The sequence below is a fragment of the Saccoglossus kowalevskii genome, chromosome 7 (genome assembly GCF_978046115.1).
Source record: "Saccoglossus kowalevskii chromosome 7, keSacKowa6.1, whole genome shotgun sequence".
NCBI classification, from domain to species: Eukaryota; Metazoa; Hemichordata; class Enteropneusta; family Harrimaniidae; genus Saccoglossus; species Saccoglossus kowalevskii.
In genome coordinates, this window is record NC_140647.1 from 26,576,502 (window position 1) to 26,601,339 (window position 24,838).

The 24,838-nt window shown below is 37.1% G+C and overlaps 1 protein-coding gene across 1 annotated transcript in view; it reads right to left on the minus strand.

Annotated features, from left to right (window-relative positions):
* The window catches only part of LOC100370297 (uncharacterized), a 56,408-nt gene that overhangs the window by 30,559 nt on the left and 1,011 nt on the right, over positions 1–24,838 (minus strand). The gene's annotated exons all lie outside the window — the stretch shown is intronic.

Consider the following 24,838-nt stretch of genomic DNA (forward strand, 5'->3'; position numbering starts at 1 on the left):
CAACACCCCCATTACCAGGACCACCATGGTATGAATGTGACATCGCGGTAAGTAATTGATTGCATGAGTTATGGCCTCGAAAGATCGATTGTCGTTGAACTTGGAAGTTGAGAATCTAGTCACAGTCCCAAGAAACACACGTTAGGCTTGAGCCGAAATCCCCGTTTTCTGTCTGCGATAGATCGTGGTCGAAATCAAGTCATGGCGGGTTACTAGCAAATGTTATGGCCAATTACCAGCGCCAACCACCACGAGCGAGAGTACTGTACGATTGAGTACGGTGAGTACACACCAAACTCAAAGAAAGACAAATGCGCCCTCAACGTTCAATTTGCTAGAAATATGGGCATGCTGCAAACAATGTTATGCAATCTATTGTACTAGATGCGTTACATTGTAACGGGTCATTCTTAAAATAAAATAAAGTCACTAAAGTACAGTTACATCTAACATCTGACACGAGACGATAGTTTTTATTACCATATGATAGGATTCCATTCCTCCAAAAACCTAATAACATGATGTTTGGGTATTGATCTAGCAGTTTAATTTAAACAGTTGCCTGAGGGTCATGGCAGTGTTCCTCCCTGATGCGAGGCGAACATGCATGAAATTCTAACATAAACGGGTCAGACATAAACATAAACAAATCTGTTGGGATATCTCGACTCAAATTAAAATTACATGGGATTAAATTAAAAAGTGTTGGCACGAAGATATAAAGCCAGGAACTGAAAAATGTCTAGGGCCTGAGAGCGGAACCTAAAAATAGAAACCAGTTGAAATATTTCAATATTAAACATGAAATATTTCATTAAAATCGATACACGTGAAAATGTTTATGATTTTACGGCAACTTGTATGCCTCTGCTGTTACTGCACTGAAATAATCCAGTGGTGTGATTTGTTGCTCAAGCCAAACAGTCGAAAAACCACACCAGTAGAAATGACACATCAAGTTTTATTTTTACTTCCTAAAAAAACGGGCATTCGACCGTTCGGTTATTTGTTCATCCACTCATTATGAAATTATCGAAAAAGTGAATATATTTATTCTCAAATATTTGTTTTATAGTCGTGTCGGCCTCAGAGAAACACATCGGTATGAAACTTTCTGATTTATTAGTGAACTAAGAAACTGCTTGGTGTACTCGTAAAAACGCTGACGGCTATTAAACTTCAAGAGAAGACCTATATCCCGATTGAAGAGAAAATTGTACGTCGAACGTAATGATAACCGTGACAGTGCCATGCAAGTGTAGTAACTTGAAATTGATCAAAGAATTGGGTAAGTTGGATAAGTTCTGCTGTTAGTAATGGACATGTGACTATCGACAACAAGTCCACGCACAATTTCTAACTAAAATAAATAACGTCAATGTGGGAACTATACAACAACAACAAAAAAACAGACGACAAAGATACACAAGGGATTCCAACCATAGAGGTACATGCTATGTTGTTGTTGTTTTGTTTTTTTCGTTCAATACCATGACTGTTCACAACTCTCATGCGGGCATCTCATGAAAATACTGCAGTTATTTGACTTTTATAAGAGTAAAGTTAGGCAAGAGCGAATATTCAAACCAATTGGGGATAATTAAGACTTGATGATTTAAATAGCGTTGTTTTTGAGGTACGCAACTAAGTATAGAGTCTGCCCAATTTCAAACTTGTTTTTGCTGCTATAAATAATGAAAATAAAGTTCAAAATACCGTTCGCGTTTGAGCCCATTTGCCAGAATTACGTATTTTAATATGCAACTGAATTGGGAAAAACTTATTTAGGTGATATGGTAAATTTCAATTTTCAAAAGGCCCAAAATCTAGAGACACTCGTACCTGATTACATGTACATTGTACATTATTGGAATTGTGACCTATGCAAATGATGTTTACATAAGAGCTATTTTTAAAATGTGGTCTCAACAGAATACAAAAAATGTATGTCGAAAAGGATAACAGTGAATAATTAATTGCGGTAAAAATGCCTTTGATTTATTTGACATACATTGCTGTAGGATGGTCGCTGTGACATAATGATTACATTGCAAGGGTTCAAATTCCGTGTCGACATCTGAACTCGGCGTGCGAATTCTTGTATGAGTAAACACGACAGTTGTTAATCGTTTGTCACAACTTTCAGACATCTGTGTATGTGAGTAAACAACACATATTTTGTCATAATGTTGACAAAGGGGAACTCGGGACTGGATTCTTGGCTACTGTTTATGCTGAGAGACATGTACCGTGTTCTCACTAGGATATTTTGCGTCGGCGTACAAAAGTTGCCGCGGCGCACGGTCACATAAATCGGCGAGTTCACCCCACCAATTCTTACACGAGGCGTGAATATGGGGCCATTGGATAAGCCACTGACTCGTGAATTGGGCAATGTTTCGGTTTACCCATGGAAGGCTTTTTTTTACCTTCCATGGTTTACCATATATTTCTGTCTCTTGTTATTTTTTTTTTTTTAATCGAGCAATAATAATAAACAATTCTGTGCCCTTAATATACATACGTATGAACACAGAGCTAATCTCGTTTAGCTGTTGGAACTATTCTGCATATTTCGAGTTAATACGGGTCAATATAACAACGTACTGCATTAAAATTACGAGCTTGCCGACTTTGAAATTAGATAAACTTAAATACAGTTGACTGTGACACTCAACTTCACATTTGTTAACGACAACACCTTGAACTAGACAAAATACGAAATCCTAGTAGATTAAAGAATATATGAACTTAAAGTACTAATGGTGATTTCGAACCCAGCCATGTACATACATACTAAGTACATGTATATCATATGAAAAGTGGGCAAGAGTCAAGATTAGACGACCTTGTAACTAACGACTCGCGGGAACAAATAGGTCAAGAGGCCGGATTGTTTCTCTTGTTTTCTGAACGACGATCAAAACAAACATGATGGACTTTCTCAATCTGGGTCAAAATCAACTCTACACTCGGGAATCAAAGTGCAGGACAATTCTGAATACTGCGTATACTAGTACTCAAATTGGTGAACAATACATAAAATGTCCAATGTATAAACATAGACTGTTTCCTAATTGTAATATGATCCATCGAACTACTATTACTCCTAACAATTTTCATAAAGTTCATGTTGTTACCAAACTCAATTACACGAATACTGGATCGGTTATATTTAAATTTACTTTTATTTGCGTATATATCCAATGATCCCTTCCAGGGCGAGTTTATCCTCGTTCCACAGAGAAGAGCTTTTTCGCAATACCTTCCCCCTCTTAAAATTGTGTGCGGCGAAACGTTTTACGAACCACCCAGTCTGAACAAAGTAGACACATCGTTTCAATTTCGAGATTTGTGTGTTATAACGATGTATAAATGTCGACTATGTAATATTCAGATAACATTTTACCATAAACACGACATAAATGACGTGCAGTTGTATTCTAGCACATCAATGAAAATTGATCGTGTCCTGATAAAATTCGATGGTCGATTGGCAGCCATTTTGTCAAATTTCGTATTTTTTACGATGTCCGATTAGGTCTAAACATGACACACGCAATACAATTGTGTTTTAGCACCTAAATGATCTGTGACCCAATCCAAAATGACCGGTCGTCGCGCGGCGCGTGTTCGAATTTCATGTAAATAAACAATGTATTTTACACGCGTTGAATACGTCGCTATGAGTCCCATATCGAACAGGACGCGGCGCGACGACTACCGCCAGTTTACAGAATAGATTTTGAATGAGCACTTGTACTGGGTTGCAGTAGTTGAGTACACTAGTCCACACCGTACAGAAGGTTTATAGAATGAAGTTATAGGAGAAAAAAAAAACACCTAGGTTTACAAAAATGGCAATCATAAAGCAAACAGGTAGGAGACTTGATTACGAAACACGTGTTTATAGGAGCGAAGCGTACGCGTCCTCGTACTGTGATGATTTATTTGGCCGCAAAAGATAGTATTAACGATGTCGAGAGTGAGGCACCGCCTTGAGCTTATGACACCCATTAGATTAACAATCAAAACGTTATTTTTTTGGCTGGTAATAAACTCCACGTGAGTCTAATGAAGTGTAATTATTACCTTTGAGCTACAATGTAATTATTTATGTATATAATCTGGAATTGCTGTTTCTGGGGTGACCTCATGGGGTCGCAAGTCATTTTTTATGTCCATACTCCCGGGGATAGTAACAGATGGTTTTAGTTTCATTCTACCCAACGAACAGAAGTACTGACTGAACTCAACTCTGATAAGTTTATTTCAGTCTAAGAAATCACATGTGACTCACATTTTGGAAGTCACTGACATAACCCCAATGCAATGATTCATTATGTTCATAACATTAAACCAACCGTAAATACTTCCGCTGACATAATTAAAAACATATGAAATCATCTCGAAAAGTTGAAACTGTTATTCATATATGAATAACCTTACAACCTTAAGATTAAAAAAAATACCAGCGCGGCCATTGCATAAATAACAGGTTTCAACTGACGAAACACATGATAATAACCTTGTTTTGGTAAAAGTCGCCCAGTTCTACTGGAATTAAAGTTCACACTGGTTTAATCATCGGACATCAGACATTATTTTGAGAGGATTCATCTCAAAGTGGTACTGTTATTCGCGCCATTACAGACATAAATTTGTTGTACATGTACACTAATTTACCAGTAATGGATATACTTTTTGCGGCCATTATATAGCGCCAATGCTGTTTACCGCGAAGTTTAAAATTGTGTTATACGATATTCTTCTTTTCGGGGAGAGTATATGCAATTTGACGCAATATTTGTATTTTTTAGCAGGCTTCTCGAATTGGATGGTGAACTGCACCCTCTAACGTCGAATGTTTGCAAATAGGGAATACTCTTTGGCGCCATTTGACAACTTTGTACTGACAAATGCAGCGCCTTGAATGTAAGCCATCACACCACAGTAACAAGAGACATGTGCAGTGGGAGTGAAACAAACGACAGGAAAACATCCATCACAAACCTGGTATTTTGTACAATACATTATTTATCAACATCAACAGTATAGGCTACCGATCGACATACAGCGATGCTTCCATCATCACGGTCTATATTGCCATGGCAACGCCAATGCATTCGACCCATTCCTTGGGGGATCGCACAATGCATGCATGTGTTTTTTGACACAGTTCTGTCAGAAACACCTGTCTCTGTGCGCTTTTACTAAAACCCTATTTTTATAGTGCACCAGGGTAATTTTTATCGATAAATCTCTACTTCAGTACGAGAAACAATCAGTGCGGCTCCGACTGGACTCTGGAATGACGAATTTATAGCTCTATCAATAATGGCTGACAACAATTATTGCAAACTCGCTAGTAGCTGCTAATTTAGAAAGGGAAACTCAGAAATAAAACCGAATACACGGCAGGGTAGATACTATGTTAATATAAAAGTAAACAAGTACTGTGACTTGAACGCACGTACACATACGGAACCAAATCGCTCAGCTGACCTTAGTACACGACACTATGTGTAGCGTGGTGTCTTGCACAATATAGGACGCCAGGCATCCCACCACAAAAGATTTGCTGTTGCGCCTTGTATATTACACAACATAGTAAGCAGACTCGACTAACAATTTTATTTTCACTCCACAGTGTCCAGTATATTCGGAACACAAACAAGCGCTTACAAGTTACATTCACAGTTTCAGTTGATTTTCTGCACGGATTATTTGGATTACACATGCTAGCTCATAACATTTCACCCATGTTTGAAGTTGTTTTCGGTACGTCCGGGTAATTCGGAATTTTTTGATAGGGTTGTTCATCTGGGTATCGTTGTTACGCAAGAACGCACGTTTCCTAAATTGTAGTTCACGGAACTTTCGTGCCAGCATTACTGGTTCGGATATTTTCGGCCCTGTGTTGTGCAGAGCGCGGATATTCTAGCCATTACGACACTATTATACCTAGTGTGTAACATCATATAAATCCGCACCGTATGTGAGACGCATTGCGGCAATACACACGTATGAATACGTTTGCACAAAATAAGTATGGCGTGCTTGCGTATTGTATCCTTCGAACAAGATATTAGTAGATGCAAGTTAATATGCCGTGCTTGTCGTACGCACGAGTTATTAGTAAAAAAGAGAACATAGAAGAAACTATCTAAGCCTTGCCTGTTAAAGGTATTAAGATATAGGAAGATTGCTATGTGTTATATCTGTAAATTAAAAAAAAACAAATTGTGGCATTACGAAAACAGATCTTTGGGAAGTTTGGCCATTATTTGCCTTCCATGGTCACAGTTTCGTGATATATCTCAATAATTGTGCAGCTCGGCAGTATTACGTTTTGCGATCTCGAAAGATTTGGGGGGGGGGGGGGTCTCGTGTTTTACGTTGCGAAAAAAAAAAACCTACACGCCGTGCCGTGGACTGGGATAAGATTTAATGAATGGAATTGGCTCATACGACGAGTTTGTTTTAATTGATGGGTACTTGTCGGCATTAAGTGTATATACGATTAACAATACGTACTGTCCCTTGTTGTTGGTTGTTGAGCATCTACGACAAGCCCGATAAAATAGTACATACATCAAGAATACACCGACGGGAAACGCTGACAGTGGATGGATATATTTGCGAGACAACTATAAAAACGGGTACACTCATTTTCAACTCAAAGCGTGAAGTGCGTCTGTCATCACGAGGAAATTGAGGGATTTCATATTCTTTGATCTGTCAGATCTGTCCACAACAGATGTCGCCTGCAGACGTGAGACGCGCGTGTGTGTAGGGCGATGTAAATTTGGCATATACACCATGCAGTCGAGTGCAAAGCGTTTCCACAATAACCAGACATCGTGCGCAAACGGGTGCATGTAAAACAATGAATGAATCACCATAGTATGTAGCAGAGGTGGTCCGTGGCAGTCGTATTTATCAACAGTTTTTTTATCTTCTTTCCTAAAATGTGTGCTAGTTCTATACGCACGCATAATTACTTGCACCTACTACCATTATGTTCACAAACCGACCCAAATTAATCACATTTTATCGTGAATATGCAAGTCATGATTGTCATCAAAAATGTCATATCACAATTCGTCATGTTCTTTATCTACATAATGTATAATGCATTACATAATGACAAAATCTAACCAATTACTTGTACACAATACCCATGCCATAACTTAAGTGAGACGTATCACGACACTAAACAGATCACCGCATCGTATGTGAGACGTATTATGACACCACACACACCACAACATCGTATGTGAGACGTATTATGACACCACACACACCACAACATCGTATGTGAGACGTATTATGACACCACACACATCACAACATCACAACATCGTATGTGAGACGTATTATGACACTGCACACATCTTATGTGAGACATATTATGACACTAAACAGATCACCACATCGTATGTGAGACGTATTATGACACCACACACACCATAACATCGTATGTGAGACGTATTATGACACTACACAGATCTTATGTGAGACATATTATGACACTAAACAGATCACCACATCGTATGTGAGACGTATTATGACACTAAACAAATCACCACATCGTGTGTGAGACGTATTATGACACTACACACATCACAACATCGTATGTGAGACGTATTATAACACCACACAGATCTTATGTGAGACATATTATGACACTACACACATCTTATGTGAGACATATTATGGCACTACACACATCACCACATCTCATGTGAGACGTATTATGACACTACACATCACCAAATCGTATGTGACACGTATTATGGCACTACACACATCACCACATCTCATGTGAGACGTATTATGACACTACACACATAACCACATCGTATGTGAGACGTATTATGGCACTACACAGATCACCAAATCGTATGTGACACGTATTATGGCACTACACACATCACCACATCATATGTGAGACGTATTGTGACACTACACAGATCACCACATCATATGTGAGACGTATTATGACACTACACAGATCACCACATTGTATGTGAGACGTATTATGACACTACACACATGACCACATCGTATGTGAGACGTATTATGACACTATACAGATCACATCGTATGTGAGACGTATTATGGCACTACACACATCACCACATCGTATGTGACACGTATTATGACACTACACAGATCACCACATCGTATGTGAGACGTATTATGACACTACACACATCACCACATCGTATGTGACACGTATTATGACACTACACAGATCACCAAATCGTATGTGACACGTATTATGACACTACACACATAGCCACATCGTATGTGAGACGTATTATGACACTACACAGATCACCAAATCGTATGTGAGACGTATTATGACACTACACACATAACCACATCATATGTGAGACGTATTATGACACTACACACATAACCACATCATATGTGAGACGTATTATGGCACTACACAGATCACATCATATGTGAGACGTATTGTAACACTACACACATCACCACATCATATGTGAGACGTATTGTGACACTACAAAGATCACCACATCGTATGTGAGACGTATTATGACACTACACAGATCACCAAATCGTATGTGAGACGTATTATGGCACTACACAGATCACCACATCATATGTGAGACGTATTATGACACTACACACATAACCACATCATATGTGAGACGTATTGTGACACTACACAGATCACCAAATCGTATGTGACACGTATTATGGCATTACACAGATCACCACATCATATGTGAGACGTATTATGACACTACACACATGACCACATCGTATGTGAGACGTATTATGACACTACACAGATCACCACATCGTATGTGAGACGTATTATGACACTACACACATCACCACATCGTATGTGACACGTATTATGACACTACACAGATCACCACATCGTATGTGACACGTATTATGACACTACACAGATCACCACATCGTATGTGAGACGTATTGTGACACTACACAGATCACCACATCGTATGTGAGACGTATTGTGACACTACAGATCACCACATCGTGTGTGAGACGTATTATAACACTAGACACATCACCACATATGTGAGACGTATTATGACACTACACACATCACCACTCTGTATGTGAGACGTATTATGACACTACACATATAACCACACCGTGTGTGGGACGTATTATGACACTACACATAAAACCACACCATGTGTGAATATTATTACACCACTCGCATCACCACATCGTACGTGATACACCACACATGTCACATCATGTGTGAGACGTATTACGCATCTCATTACTAAGACATCGTATGTAACACGCTAAAGTGTCGCACATTATTATTGGTACTTCAAGCTCAAATAAAAGTCTAAACATACAGTAATAAAGATGACCAAGTGCGATCATGATTCAGACAGTTACGATGCAAAAGTTTATACAAATATAAGAACCTTCGATTACACGACGGATGTCTATTTGCAGTATGTCTTCCGGCTCTATGAAAGGGAATTAATAATTCTTTCCCCGTACACACTCGAATGTGTCAAAACACTAAATTCATAAATATTGTATACAGAGGAAATGACAAAAGATAGGAAGACAGCTGTCGATTTACCTTGTGGTCATTATATTCGTATGATGTTGATAATAATAATAATAATTTTTATCGGTGCGGCTATATTTGGCGATGTTAAGACCCAAGGTCAAATCATGAATACACGTGCCATTATTTTGGCACAGTCGGCTTTATATAGCGCCATCTACGTTGGTATCGGTTGTCACATTTTGACCATGACACGATATATTTAGGTTTATTCGTACTATTGTGTGACGTATTTGATAACATGAATATGCAAATATATATGTGTAGTTTTCAACGTTCGTATAATATCCGGTCTGTATAAAACATTAGATAAAGAAGATCGTATCATCAAATTTCAGTGTAAACGATTATGAAAAAACCCATGATAAGAGGAATCGTTCTTACAACTCTGACCCATCATATGTTAAACATGTAAAACCTATTTGACCGACAGTGTATAGCAAGCCGAATGATTAAGACCTAGCAATGATTCATAAGTACTAAAGTGATACAATGTTCAAAGCATTTTTTATGATGTGAAAACGACATTTTATTATCGAGTAAAAAGGGGAAACATTTTCTGTTTACCTTTGCTGTAATACACGTTGGTGATGTGAGAATCTTACCAGCTGTAACGTTAATCGTGATTCAAAGGTATATTTCTACTCTCGATTTAAATAATACCATTCGATTTGAATATATCGCGATAATATCACTGTACAGGGCAGGTCAACTGTCGTTCTTAGGTGGAAGTATACACGAAGTATCCGAGTCCAAAGCCATGGAGGAAACAGTTAACAAATTCAAAGCTCAAGTGCGATTTAACGAATTGTTGGTATTATTTTGAACAAAGTTTGCGCTGTGTTCACGGCAAACATGACAATGCGTAAATTCGTATGTAAATATGTTGTTATTTTGTTTGGTGGGCCCTCCGAGTCGCCATGGTGCTTCCATGTCCGTGTTTAGTGTGATAAATACAGGCAGGCGTGCCAGTGTGTAACCACGCTACAGAAAATCTTTGGAATGAACATTTAGTCAATTGTATTTACATGAAAATAAATGAATAAAAGAAAACAAATTGTTAAACATTCAAAGTTTATGATTTCATGACCAACATTTGTGACAATTCTACATGAACATGTAACGCATATAATTTCCACTAAGAATGTGGCAATTGTTAGAAAGAGCTGTTATAATTGTTTGTAACCTCGATAGTGCCAATGTCAACGAGTTGAAAGTTGGCACCTGGGCCACTCTCAATATTATAATAATGATTAACCTCAAACATTCCAAAACAACACAAACAGTCTATATTTTTTATTGCTATGTGACCAATATGATTTTCAAAATGGCGTCCCGTTGTTAGAATCCCTGAGTGATAAAACACTGTCAGCTGCTGGCATGGCATAGATGTGACGGAACGATAAGGGGGATTTTCAATTAAGTACACAATGCAGTGTGCGTATAATATCAAACTATTGATTATCATGCAGTAACTCGCGCACCGGATAAAGCAGAATTCAACACTTTCATTTAATGTTAATTTTTAAAATTATATCACGTTATGAAATATACGTAATTTGGTATTCTAAAATATGTTTTTTTTTATTCGAAATGATAGTCACGTGAATGTGTTAGTAATATCGCCGAGGTAAGAGGGGGCGAGTTGTCGCAGCAGCTGCAGACCTATCGATTTTTATCACACGGCTTTGCAAAAATAAAATGCAAACCAAAATTGATTAAAAACAAAATATGGATTCCGATATCAGGGGAGGGGGAATTTTCGTCTACGTTATTTACAGAATAAGCAAGCGACTAAGCGATGAGCATCGACACTCTATTTCAGAATAAATGTTTTTACAATTTCGACCCGATAACATTCCGATATTATTTTACTACCCACCGCCGCAGTGTGAAGTTTTCGATTTCGTTGGCATGATTATAATTGGCGGGTGAGTGGTGAAGGGTTTACTGTTTGTATATACGCCAAGCCATGAAAAGAGAAGGGCGAATCAACACAATTCAACATCATTCTAAAGAGAGTTATTGTTTGATATCTCTGTGTAGCAGTGTGCTGGAATGCCAGTACTAATCTCGCAGTTCACGGCCATACAAAGCCTCGAGGCGCAGGTAGTAAAAAACGGGACAAAGAAACAGAAATACTTTTGTTATACAGTTACAACTACTAATCCACATAAGTACAGCGATGACATGAACATAGTGTTAATGATGTATTTCAAGGAACGTATTTTAACTAGTATTCCATCAAAATAATAAGCTAAATATCATTTTACATAACGTGTATTTATTGTTATAAGGTATATATACACAAATGATATTCATAATGGTATATACCTAGCGAAAGTCCACGTGCATCACGCGGCGGCAACAAACTAATGGTTGGCGAATAGCGTGAATCAAAAACAAATGAGCACCGACGAGAGCAAACTTTAAACGCCCACCCTATTTTTTCCCACTCCCTGCCCAACCGTACATATACATATATATATATACATATACATATATATATATATATATATATATATATATATATATATATATATATATATATATATATATATATATATATATATATATATATATATATATAATCGTTATTTGTGAGATGTGAAAGTATTCAACCCTCGTCCTAGAGTTAATAGTACTGGTTGCCATTTATTGATTAGGTCATTAAGTTGCTATGTTATCGATTAAGTCATCAAGTATCAAAGTTATTGATTCCCACCCCAGTAATTACCAATCCTTTGAAGTCAAACGGGTCTCCGGCAATCGATACATATCGTTACAAATTGCACCTTGGAATGCCTTCTCAATATATGGGGCACCGTGCCTGTTGTTTGCCGAATACCACCATAAAAGCACACCATTGATAAACATACAACTATCATAATGACCCGAACAGGAAATTACTCAAGGTTAATAATTACATCTGTGAGTAGACGAAAATTAATAATAACCGACCACTGTGGTAACAATTTGTTTTATAGTATTGAATACTAGTAAACTGAATAAACACGAATGTCAGTTCGTCCACTGCCGCATTCTGTAGCAGACACCATTTCACTTTTCGCAGTAGAACAACTGGGCATGAGTCAATAATTTTGAATACTGACTCTGAATGAATATTCTGGGTAATCGTCGTGATCATTTAGAAAAAAAAAGTTGTAATAAAGTCGATTGCTCAATAGCGGGAGTACATCCAATTACTCAACAACTAACTATCACATCCTCATTTCGCCTATCGTCACCAATTGGCGAATTTGGAGTTCTCGGATTGCTACGTCGCGGTTTTTGGCGGTCTCACGTTGCTAGACATCAACATCCTCAGGCTCATCACCTCAAACACAAGAATAATATCGTATAATATGATTAAAACATATTGTACTCGAGGGTGAGGGTATTCCGTCTCAGTTGTTTGTATGAAGTTGTGTACTACTGTGTTCGACAGATTGTTTAGATAAGACAAGCGAGCAACGTCTGATTCCATTTTGACATAAAAGAGACACAAATGTCTAACTTTACTTGTATATGAGTTCACATTTTAGTCAATTCTCAGCGTTCCTTGACATCACTTGAATAAATTTAAATGAATTCTAGTGAATTTCATCATGGCGCGGCCATTGTTGACTATTTACCAAGCCTCACTTTCGCTTGAACGGAACTTGAACATATCGGTGGCGAATCGTGCCATAATCAGTTGGCGTACACTGGCACGTGATAATCAATCGATCTGCCAAATGATATTTACTATATGGGGCAGCCATCTTGAATACGGATAGAAACTAAAGAAAGAGACAATTTCAGAAACGTTTTTTTCAGATTCCCACAAAGCGGGGGGGGGGGGAGTAAAAACTTTCACAGGTGGCATTCCTTCACTCATTCCATGGAGCTGTGTCCGCAAAGAAAATAGAAATATGGAAGTTTTTAATATGGCTATTGAAAAGAAAATGAATAAAATGATCCGCACATTATACATTGTAAGTTTTGTAAACTTGATGAACGCTTTTTCCACATCAGTACTAAATTACATTGTTTATAAGTATGACCATACTGCGTGGTTGTCATGGAAATAAAACATAACTACTACACTACTCCGGTTCGTAGGAAACATGAAATATTAAAAAGAAGCGTGCGAACAATATTTTGTTAAATGTAATTAACTTTCAGACATAAAAATATCTTAATATTAAACATTATACATTTACTGAAGGTCACTTCCGTAAATCCATAGTGTTCAGTTCTCAGATATTCATTTTATTTCACCCATGGCTACACCTGTCGATCTGTGCTTCTATAAACGGGAAATAAACCAGTTCGAACACAACACTATTATTATTTCCCGCCGATTTATTTATGTATCTTTATTTCATTACATTTGTTGCGTTATAATTACCTTTCCGTTCAAATAAACCCCAGTCAAGAATTTCAAGAAGTGTGTACCTTGATGCGCTATGTTTCAAAGATGGTAGGTATTTATTGAACTGCTATGTCAACGACAATATAAGTTGTTCAACGGGGACACACTTCGTCATTCGACTCCCTAAGCTATTGTATTTGCTCACATCGGACCTATTGGCATGGTGATACATTTTCGTTGGTTGAATTCGGGGTCGGTGTTTTTTAAGTGTAATCGAGTACGAAAAATGTTGCGGAACAAAAAAAAGGATATCCGTGGTGTGTCAGCTGTTAATCGGACAGTCCGCCATGGTAGTTGTGTTATGCATGCTGTTAAAAATATACCATTATGTACCACACACGTGAAAAATGTGTAACATATTCAGATATCGGGTCAATTATGACAGAACAGTGACGTAATTATGCTCAACAACAAATTAGAATGACCAAAATTTAGATTGTACCTGAAGGTTTTGCCTAAATTATTTGATATGTCGTTGATAACATACAACGCTTAACGACCGACCAAACTGCACATTGTTAGAACATCTGTAGAATCAATCCACAGATACGGGGAGACTGTGAAATACGGCGAAATAACTGTCATACTTTGCTCAATAAAAATAACAGGCATTACAACCACAGGCAGTTGAAATAACTTGGCGAATTAGAATTATTCTCTTCATGTACCGATGATTTATTTCATTTGTTCAGTCTTTCAAATGCAAATTATTGGTATTATTATTATAAACAATATTAATTATTATTTTTTATAATCATTTTTGTCTTTATTTATTCAGTTTAATTTGTAGGTCATTTTACGTGTGTGCGCGCGCATACAGAGATTATATTTTACATAATGTCAATAGCTGTAAACAGATACATGCAGAGTATATACTCTTTACAAAATCCCGCTTTTAGTTGTAATTATGCAATGGAACCAGTAACTCACAATGAAGTTATTCCGACTCCACGTTTAGTCCTTTTTAAAGAAAGAATGGTGACATATACTCCTATACTCTTACATATTAACCGTGTGTATATTAGTTTAAACAGTGCGTGTACTTGGCATGCTGTTTCTTTGTCTGAAATAATGATGTAAACATATTACAGGAACGTATCGTGCATGTTTTCCTCTCAAATCAGGAAAATTCAGCAATTGATCATAAGATTAAAATATGCGTTGTTGTTATTTTATATTACCACGCTAATGTGTGGTGAAAGCTGTGACTTGTTCTCCTATGCATACAGTAGTGCAAGTGGAGCCAGATGTGGCAACGCGACCCAAGCGTGACGTCGTTCAGCCGGTAAAAATAATTATTTTGACTTCAAAATAATGATTTATACTCAAACAACTGAAATATAACTCTAATCACTGTCACTATGTGGGTTTAGTTTCCCGTAGACTAATCAGTGTAACCTCGAGTACACAACAACAAATTACTGTAAAGCTGTCATGTGTAGTGTTCTAATGCGAACATTCTAATCTGAATATAGTTAATGTATTGTGAATGAAACACCGTTTTCTCCGTGGAAGAGAACGGGACAAACTGCAAATCTATATTATTAGCATTAGTCACGTGTGTGGTGTATATCACTCGCGACAACCACGCCGACCCTGCAGTTGAGGCGCTTCTTATTTAAAAGAATAGATTGGAAAAGAGACAATTCCTCATTGAATATACTCCTCTATGGTCGGAATAATAATGCAATTGTTTTTTTTTCTATCAACTGCAACAGGTTTTATCATAATGTGCTCTATATTTGCGACACAGTAGCTATATTAGTTATTAAATTACCATATTCGTAGTACTAATTATTTATGTTTGTAGATGTAGATAATTATACAATTGGAAAATGAATAAGTGTGTTTAAGAACAGATGCATGATAAAAATATGGAAATTATAAAAAAAATGATACAAATTCTCGACATTATGATAAGTAAAAGTTCTATCATCAAAATCATTTACACGAACATGTTTACAATTAGGTCTTACTCGGATGGCTTATTCAAGGCCACTAGACACTGGAGATTCTGTTCGTTCTGTTCTAAAGTTTTGTTGGGATACGTTTAAAATTACCGGGCACATTGTCCTTACAGAGAAATATAAATAGTTCATTGTTATTACGTCATAAATTGACTATAATCGTTAAAATTACAGACCTTTCGTCGGGAAGGGATGCCATCGCGTCATTATAGGGTTTCAATCGAGTGTGATAACCCCATATTTTAGTTTGTTTTACAAAAGATGAGTCTGACGATGACATGGGATTAGGTATTTTCGATTAAACTTAAGTTCGGCATAGAATGTCTTAATACGGCATAAGAACTCAAGCAATGCACTCCATATTGTCAGTCAGACGACACTAAGGCGTTTACCAGGGTCTTTTGCACACACAAAAAAATGTATAAACACATTGTCACATTGAATTAATTATTTTAGTTGGCTAGCTCGTATAAAATACATGTAATACGCTTACTATGACTTCCTGAACACATGTCACTTTGTTATGCAGGTTTAGGGCCGATGGGACATTATAGTAATCCTCAGTACAGTACAATATTGTACAACAGTGACGTAGTGCAATAACCACTTATGGAAAATAGCATGGTGTGTTATAATAGCAATAATAAACTATCTACTGATCGGGTATATAACTAGACCGCACGAGACGTGATACAGTTCTTCGGGTACGATTTATACGTATGTGCGTGCTTCCGTGCAAAATCTCTAATTTTCAAATAACGTTCAGTGCCCAGTTTTTCCTATCGACATTTGCGCATGTGATCACCGATTTGTATTCAGTACTTCCACTCATTTATTGTTTACAGTAAAGCTATGCTCACGTTTAACGATGTGAAACAGTTGAATAGTTTTGCGACGTTATGCTTAAGTTCCCTGGCGTTTGCATTTAACGATAATCGCTTAGATGCGATTCTAAATCCGCTGCGAACAATTAGACAGAGTGTGTTCTATTATTTGTAAGGTAGGCTAATTACTTTTGGATCTCCCTTTTTTTATAATCATCATTGAATGTTTCGTTATTATATTCGCTCATAATTTTATAATGTATAAAATATGACCACCGTTACGATTATAAAATAGGGAGTGTATGTCTCGTTCAGATGCACCCGTTTTTTTAATGGAGATGCGTCTAATTTTGGCAGACAGTCTACTATTGGTAAATCTCAACATGCTATGAATGCAATTAACACAACCTGGCGTAAAGTTCACAAAAGCGAAAACCCCGCAGCCGCGTACGGTTATGAAACGCCCGCAATGTACACATTGTTTGTTTATACAAAACTAGGAAGCGAGCTGCGTGGCGGTTGCGGCGTTTCATACAAAGTTTCACTTGTGCTTGCCCCGCATGTCGTTTATGGTCCCTGGGTTGCCCGCTTGTTTAGCAACATTTTGTGTACATCGTCGTTAAATCTGTTTTTTTTTTTATTAAAACAGAAAACGGTTTGCAGAGGTAGACAACTGAAAAATGCCAACAACATACAACACGCAGGATTGCTAGTAAATTCCTGAAAAAAATACTAATTTTGCCAAACACGTATTTGATCTCATCAATTTCAGTGCCGAAAAGACACACTACCGACAGACTTTTATTATCTAGTAAAAAATATTAAAACTGACAATTTTCGAGCAATTTTCTATAAACACACAACTGTAATCATCGGAATGTGTTAACAATTACAACCATAACTATCCATCTCATAACTAATAGATAAATTTTTGCGACATGTGTTACCAGACAAATGAGATATGACGAGATCTTTCCCCCCATTAAAAACAAGCGGTGAATTGCTCAAAACTCAAACCATTTATGGCTCCCGTATGTGCTGCTGTTGGTACAAATGCATTGTACATGATTGCCTTTTTTCTAGATAAATAACTACAACTAGGACACTTTCTAATTAATGTATATTTTAATTAGCTGATCATACTAATTAACTGTTTTTTCCAGCTTTTTGTATTAAACGGCGTGCTCCAATGAGTCGAAAGTTGGTATATGCATAACACGTGTATACTAGTAGTTGATTGGCTGATAATAATTATAAACATTTTTAATCAGCGTGTTTTGTTTATTTCGTAATATTTTCTCAAACCGAGTGGCTTGAACCTAAATACAGGTATATGTAAATCAATATATAGATTAATATATTAATCGGTGCATATGAGTTAGCCAATCTGCATAATTAATTGGTTTCAGTACTTCGTATATATTTGCAACGGTTTACATGTTTGGTATTTGTACAGACAAACATTCTAAGCATGTTAAACAGCTAATTGTCACACCAATTAACCGTTTCCAATGTATTTTGTTTCATGTTAACAGTTTGCTCAAATGGATTTAAACTAGACAGATGGACGCTGTTTCTCTTGATAAATCTATTTATAATAGTCTGCAGTTTATTAGCTAATTTACATACTAATTACGTTTAACCGTTGTGTGTTTTTTTCAAAAATTCATAATATCAATAAACATTCCTGGACCCAAAAAAAATAATTGGGAGTGTCCTTATATTAGTTTTTAATCGATCAGCTCAATTAATTTCCAATTAGTTTACAAATAATTACCACGCAGGAGCACATTCTGGTCGATATGAGGTTTGACCCAATTTTTGTATAGGGAAAGTAAATCGGTGGCAACATGTGTTGTTATCTGAGTTTTGTAAACAACAGCGTAGGTAGGTAGGTCAAGACAATGGGATGATTTATTTTAGTATGAGTAACTTTATATATTAGTAATGAAATTAATTGATGTTTTTGTTTATTTTATCGTCTTCCGTACATATGACTGGTATTATGTGCACCGTAGCTGATTGTGTCCGTCGAAACTGTATCTATCCGCTGGTAGTACTTTCTTCATTGATTGGATGTTATCCGCCGGGCAGTTGTTTTACACCCCGGAGTGGTACAACTCGGGTTGGAGGGCAAAGTAACAAGAGATCAATTCACATATTGAGACAGTTATCTGTTGTGGTGGCTGAGCCTCTATGAAAGGTAAGTATCCGGTTAACGTCCCATTTCTGGTCACGTGACGTCGGCGAAATAACCTCGTTACGACAATGCGGTGTTTAAATATGTGCACCTAAGCAGTACGCCTCTCTTGGAGTATAACAGATGACAAAGATAACAGTTTCACGACTCGTCGAGCATACCATAGAGACCAATCAATCTAGTGGGGGGCCCTAAACATGTGGTTTGGATATCAACTTTAAACTTTAAGGCCGACAAGAAGTTAAGTGATTTCCACAAGTTGAATGATAGCGGTTTTTATACACGCTTGACGAATCAGACTCAGATTTTTGGCCAAAACTCGTATGGCATGTTTTTTTTATGTCTTAGTACTTAACCCGATTCATAGTAATTCGAAAAAGTAGGATAATCGATATTCTATGCTTTACTATACACAACACGACTCATATGATATACCTTCAATGCAGCATAATACCAACAAAACACAAGATCACCGGTTGGTGTTCAACACAACACAATCACAACCATTGGCAAAGAATAATCGGTTAGTGTTATTTTATTTGATGCCTGCCAATTCAGTTTATTCTCACAACTGTCATTGAAACCAGGCCAATTGAACATAGCACTCCATCCTACGAGATCATTTCCGCTACATGCTACGGATTATCTGTTTCCCCTGCGATGAAACGGACCAACCAATCAGTGGCATGCAAACTGTTGCCGCGGTTTTCCGTATGTTAAGCCGACTGACTGTAGGGCTGTTGAAATGTATACTATACGAATAAAGAGTACAGTGACAGATAGAAACAACAATATCAGTTACTTTTTTTGACGAAATATTTATTTGATATAAACATTTTACTTTCGTTATTTCAATTTTTAGAGGATTCTACGGCTGGGTTGCATACAAAAAATCGTTAATATTTTCTAGTTTTACTTATTTTTTTTTTTTTAATTTTACTGCGCGAACAATTTCCAGTATGGCGTGTTGTGTCATAACACACCAAACTACCTTATTCCCCGATGTGCATTTTTCTCACACAGAAACCGTGATTGCAATCTACTTGTTATTAATAAATTGCGAAGTTTTTTTTCATCGTATTTCTGGTTTTAGTAGAATTTATTTCACATGTATACATACACTAAGGTAAGTGCGATCGGGCATAGAATTACAAATGTACTAAGTATGAAAATCGATAATAATGTTTCAGCATTTGTTTTACACGCCTTACCTTTTGTAGTGATCATACATGCGATCATATGTATTCCTATCCAGGATACATCAGAGCGCTATATATATACTAGTACGTGTATATCATTTCAACGTAGGCGCCGGGTGTGTCGTGGCATTATATGATTTGATCGCATTTTTAAAACAACACTGAATGTGAAGATTAAATATATTATATTATTTTAATATTATCTTATTTTAAAAATATTATTTCTAGTCACTTTTTTCAGACACACTATGGCTTATGTACCAGTGTTGCCAGTGACGTGCTCTATATATGTAAATAGCTGCTCTAGCTTCGTCTTGGAGACTATACTGTGTTATCACAAGCCTTTGATCTAGCGCATAGTTTTAACATTGTTAGCACAGACCGAGGCAAAAAGGTCGTTATTGCGGCTCAAATGGGAATGGGTCATAGTATTGATCACGGTAACACATGATCACCTTTAAAACTGAAAGCCCACAAATTTTTATTATTACGTGGACCCAAGGTCTGGTACAGTATCGGAATGCCACTACTAACCCAGATAACTCTAACCTCAAATCGGACAGATTTAGAAATTAAGTCAAGATAACTGGTAACGGCTATTGCATTTAATAAAATACAATATGTTTGTGTTTATGACAAAGAAGTCCCTATTTACTTAACAGAAATAAATGAAATACGGATCTCTTCCATGCCGAATGGTCTAACCCGACAAGATTTAGAATAGTTTTTAATTTAAAAAAACGGCGTTCAAGATTCAGACGTGAAAACACAACATATTTGCTTTCGTGAAAACAATTGAATCATAATGACGGAAATAGTTACTTTTTATATTTTCTCAGCGTAACAATATTAACAACATAAAGACTCCGCGTTTTCCTCTACTTAATAATTAATACATAGCATAAGCATATGTGAAGCTGATTGAAGACTAACAGCCTCTCGTTTGATAGTTTCGAAGCTAATAAATTTGACCACAAGATTGGAAGTTGCGGGCATTGACTACCCCCGTTTTATGGTCAGAGTTCTCAAATATAATTAGTATATACATATTTCCAATTTTGGTTTCGATTTATTTTAAACATTATTGCAGTGTGCTTTTGATATTGAATCATAAATATTGCTCAAGGTGAAAAGCGTCGTGATGTCTATTACACGCTTAGTCACCAATGATATATACAAAATCCAGATAAAAACACTACGTTTTTTTTACCAGATATTTCCAATGCGTTCTTTTCACATGGAGTTACACCTGCTTGGCAACAACAAAGCTGCCTATTCACCTCTTATCTCTGTGTAGCTCTCACGTGCCCTTCCGTTGACATCGCCATGGAAACAGATGAAGTAATTTCGATCTTTTTCCCCCCTCTTCTTTCTCTCTTGTTTGTCATATCTATAATACAAGACGACAGCGGAATACAATTGTGTGTATATCGGTGCTAACCAGGGTGTGTGTGCTATATTTCGCTGTGGGTATTTATCTAACACATAATATGATAAATACTATTATATTTTTTCCTGGAAGTAAATTTGAGATACGAAAACAAAAGATAATGCTCACAAACCAGGCAAGGCTATACCCTGAATATAATTACAAGTTTTTAATTTACACAATGAAATTCACACAGTCTAACCATTGATTTTAACAAAATCGTGTTGAACTTCTAAATTGATGTAAATATGAATAAATTTAACACATTAGGGGGTCCTGATTGTATCTGGTATAATGCTGCAGTAGTAGAAGGTAGAATACATAACTAGGGAACAAACGACGATGCTTTACCCATCATTGCGTGACAACAGGGCAAAGCGAGGATGTGCACAATAATGGGCGCGAGACGTATAGTCGATCCATTATTCAAGCGAACAACCCCGCCCGAGTCGTGTTCTTATAATATAATATACTAGTATATGGTAGAATATATTAATACAAGGATCTGGTAGAGTACATTTAACACCATTATCTGGTATAATACATACATACTACATAGTAGTATATGGTAGAGTCAATTACATAGAAATATTACTTTGTAGTATACATATTACAAACAGACCTTACTTTCTAAGGCGAGTGATCACTCCACCTTTAACTCTTCCAAATGCAGGCACAAACGAGCTATATATCAATCTCCCAATTCAAAAAATTTTAAAGGGATTTTTAATACTCGCCCAATCACTCGTTTTTAGCTTCCGTGACAATTTCGAACGGCAACGCCTATAGGTGGTATTTAATAGAATATATTGCATACCAGTCATATGGTAGAATACTGTGTAGCAGAATTATATTTGCACCTTCGTGCGTTAATAGCAGTATTCGTGGCACATACCCTCAGCAATTCCAGGTGTTCTTAGATTAACTGAACACGAGTAAATAAAAAGGCAGAAGACAGGGATAAACTGGGCACATTACCACTCCCAGTTGGTACGTTAAAATAAAAATTATAAAACCACCTACGGGAAGGCACATTGATTGTGAACCATATCTGAAATCATTTCAACTAAGAAACTAAAGGACAACATCAAAAGATCGATCTGACAAAATTGATTTTATTTCTCAATGAGTCCTTTTTATTTGTCTTCAATTGTTCAATTCTTTTAAATATTGTTTGTTTTATTATTTGACACGCACACAACCTTTCTTGGAAACTGTTTATTGTGATAAAAACCATTTTAGATTAGGCGGCAATTTATTATTTTTTAGTAGGGCGATGAATGTATCTGGGTCCCGGTTTTTTGTTGCTGAATTTAGCTTTTTACATGTAAAGTTGTTTGCGCACCTCCTTGTCTTGAGACAATCCCCGATGTTATTTCCCGCATTAAGCAAGTGTTCAACTGTATATTATATAGCCCGGGCAACACTTTCGACCACTTCTCCCAACAGCTAGGCACGATTACTGTATAGAAAGTCCTGGGTAGTTCAATCAATCGTGGAGAATAATAAAATTACATTCGCTGTTTAAAAATTTAGAGTAAATACACATTTCTACCCGAGGCGCTGGAGGTTGTAATGTTCCGCCCGCCCGGTAGGATAATGCTACACAAACAACATTACAACCTCCAGCGCCTGGGTAACACACTTCTGACCAAAGGCGCGCGCGTGTCAGTGCGTCATCTATGTCACGCATTCAGCCCACGTGCTGGTACCCCACAATGTAGGACTTTCTGAAGAAAAAGACGGAATGTGCTACGAAATTTTGTGTAGGAATGATAAAGTTAGGCGAACAGTGATATCCCGCCGGGGAATTTAAGGGTAACAGACTCGTAACATATTGCATGAACATATCCCGGAACATACTCGTATCTAAAATGTGTTAGAATACAAAATATAGGCACCAGTCGATTTCGACGAATATAAAATGGAAACAGAAAGGATTCGAGTTGTAGGGGGTCAAAGTGACCCGGTGACCTCAATAAGCGGAGTTTCGACGGTATCACTGTGGTATCACGTAGCTCTGAGTTCTATTTTTAAAATGAAACGTGTGGCATTACATAACCTCGCGACGACAGACCTAAACATCTACAATGGATTGCTGCCACTTGGTGACAACTGAGACCCCTCTAATAACGAACACAATGAACGTAGCCTACATTGCAGTGATTATACCAATCAGATTGTGATTATACCATACAAGTGAAAGGAATGATGACGTTGGAACCATCATCAATGGCAAATATACTATGTTACGTTTTCACTTGGGCAGGGGATAGGATGTGAGGATTGTCAGTTTGGCGCGTTATAATCGACAGAGTAATCTGGAGTAATGCTGTACATTTCACATGAAATGAACACTGTTCAGTGGCACAACGTAAGAACTTGTAGCGAAATTATAGCGAGGGAATAGAAGGGGGATCCCAGTTCAATGCATATCAGCAGGTTGTGCACTGAGTTGTGGTATGGCCGAGTGCAGTCATTCGTACAGACCACAACAGATCGGAAACCTCAAACTAGATGATCGTAAATACAGGCATTATACTTTTTCACTTATAAAACTCACAACGCATTTTACAACAGATTTCAATGGATGTAATTAGGATGTGAAATGGAAAGTGATTTTTATTCTCAGTGCGGAACAATATACATTGTCGTTTGTTTTTTGTTTTGTATTTTTCTAAACTTAAACAGGGTAGTGTTTTAGCAGACGTCTTTGCAGCTCATCTGGTTCAACCATGAAGGAAGAAAAAGTTATATTTTACCAGGTTTAATACGCAGGATAATAATAATACAGGCAATTTGATAGTTGTTGTTCTGTGCTGGTTTGGGGAATGTCGCTAAATTGGCCGCACCAGAGGTTGGAAACATTTCAAGGCCACGCCGACATCCTTATAAATATGAAACAAAACGATGACCTCGTATTTGTTAAACGTCAAAGACTCAGCTCTCGCACTGTTGTGTAATGAACTGATATTACGTGGGTCATTGTGTGACTGCGAGAAATCCAAGACAATAGCTATTGTCAAGAAAGAGGATGATCTGTCGTTGTTTGGAAATATCCAAAAACACATAAGGGGTGTTAGAAAAACTACAGGAATAACTTTCCATCAACATTCGCACAACAAAACACAGACCAACGATAATCTTCTGTCTGCATGACAAAGATAGCCCATATTCTAACACCAGACGTTTGATGAC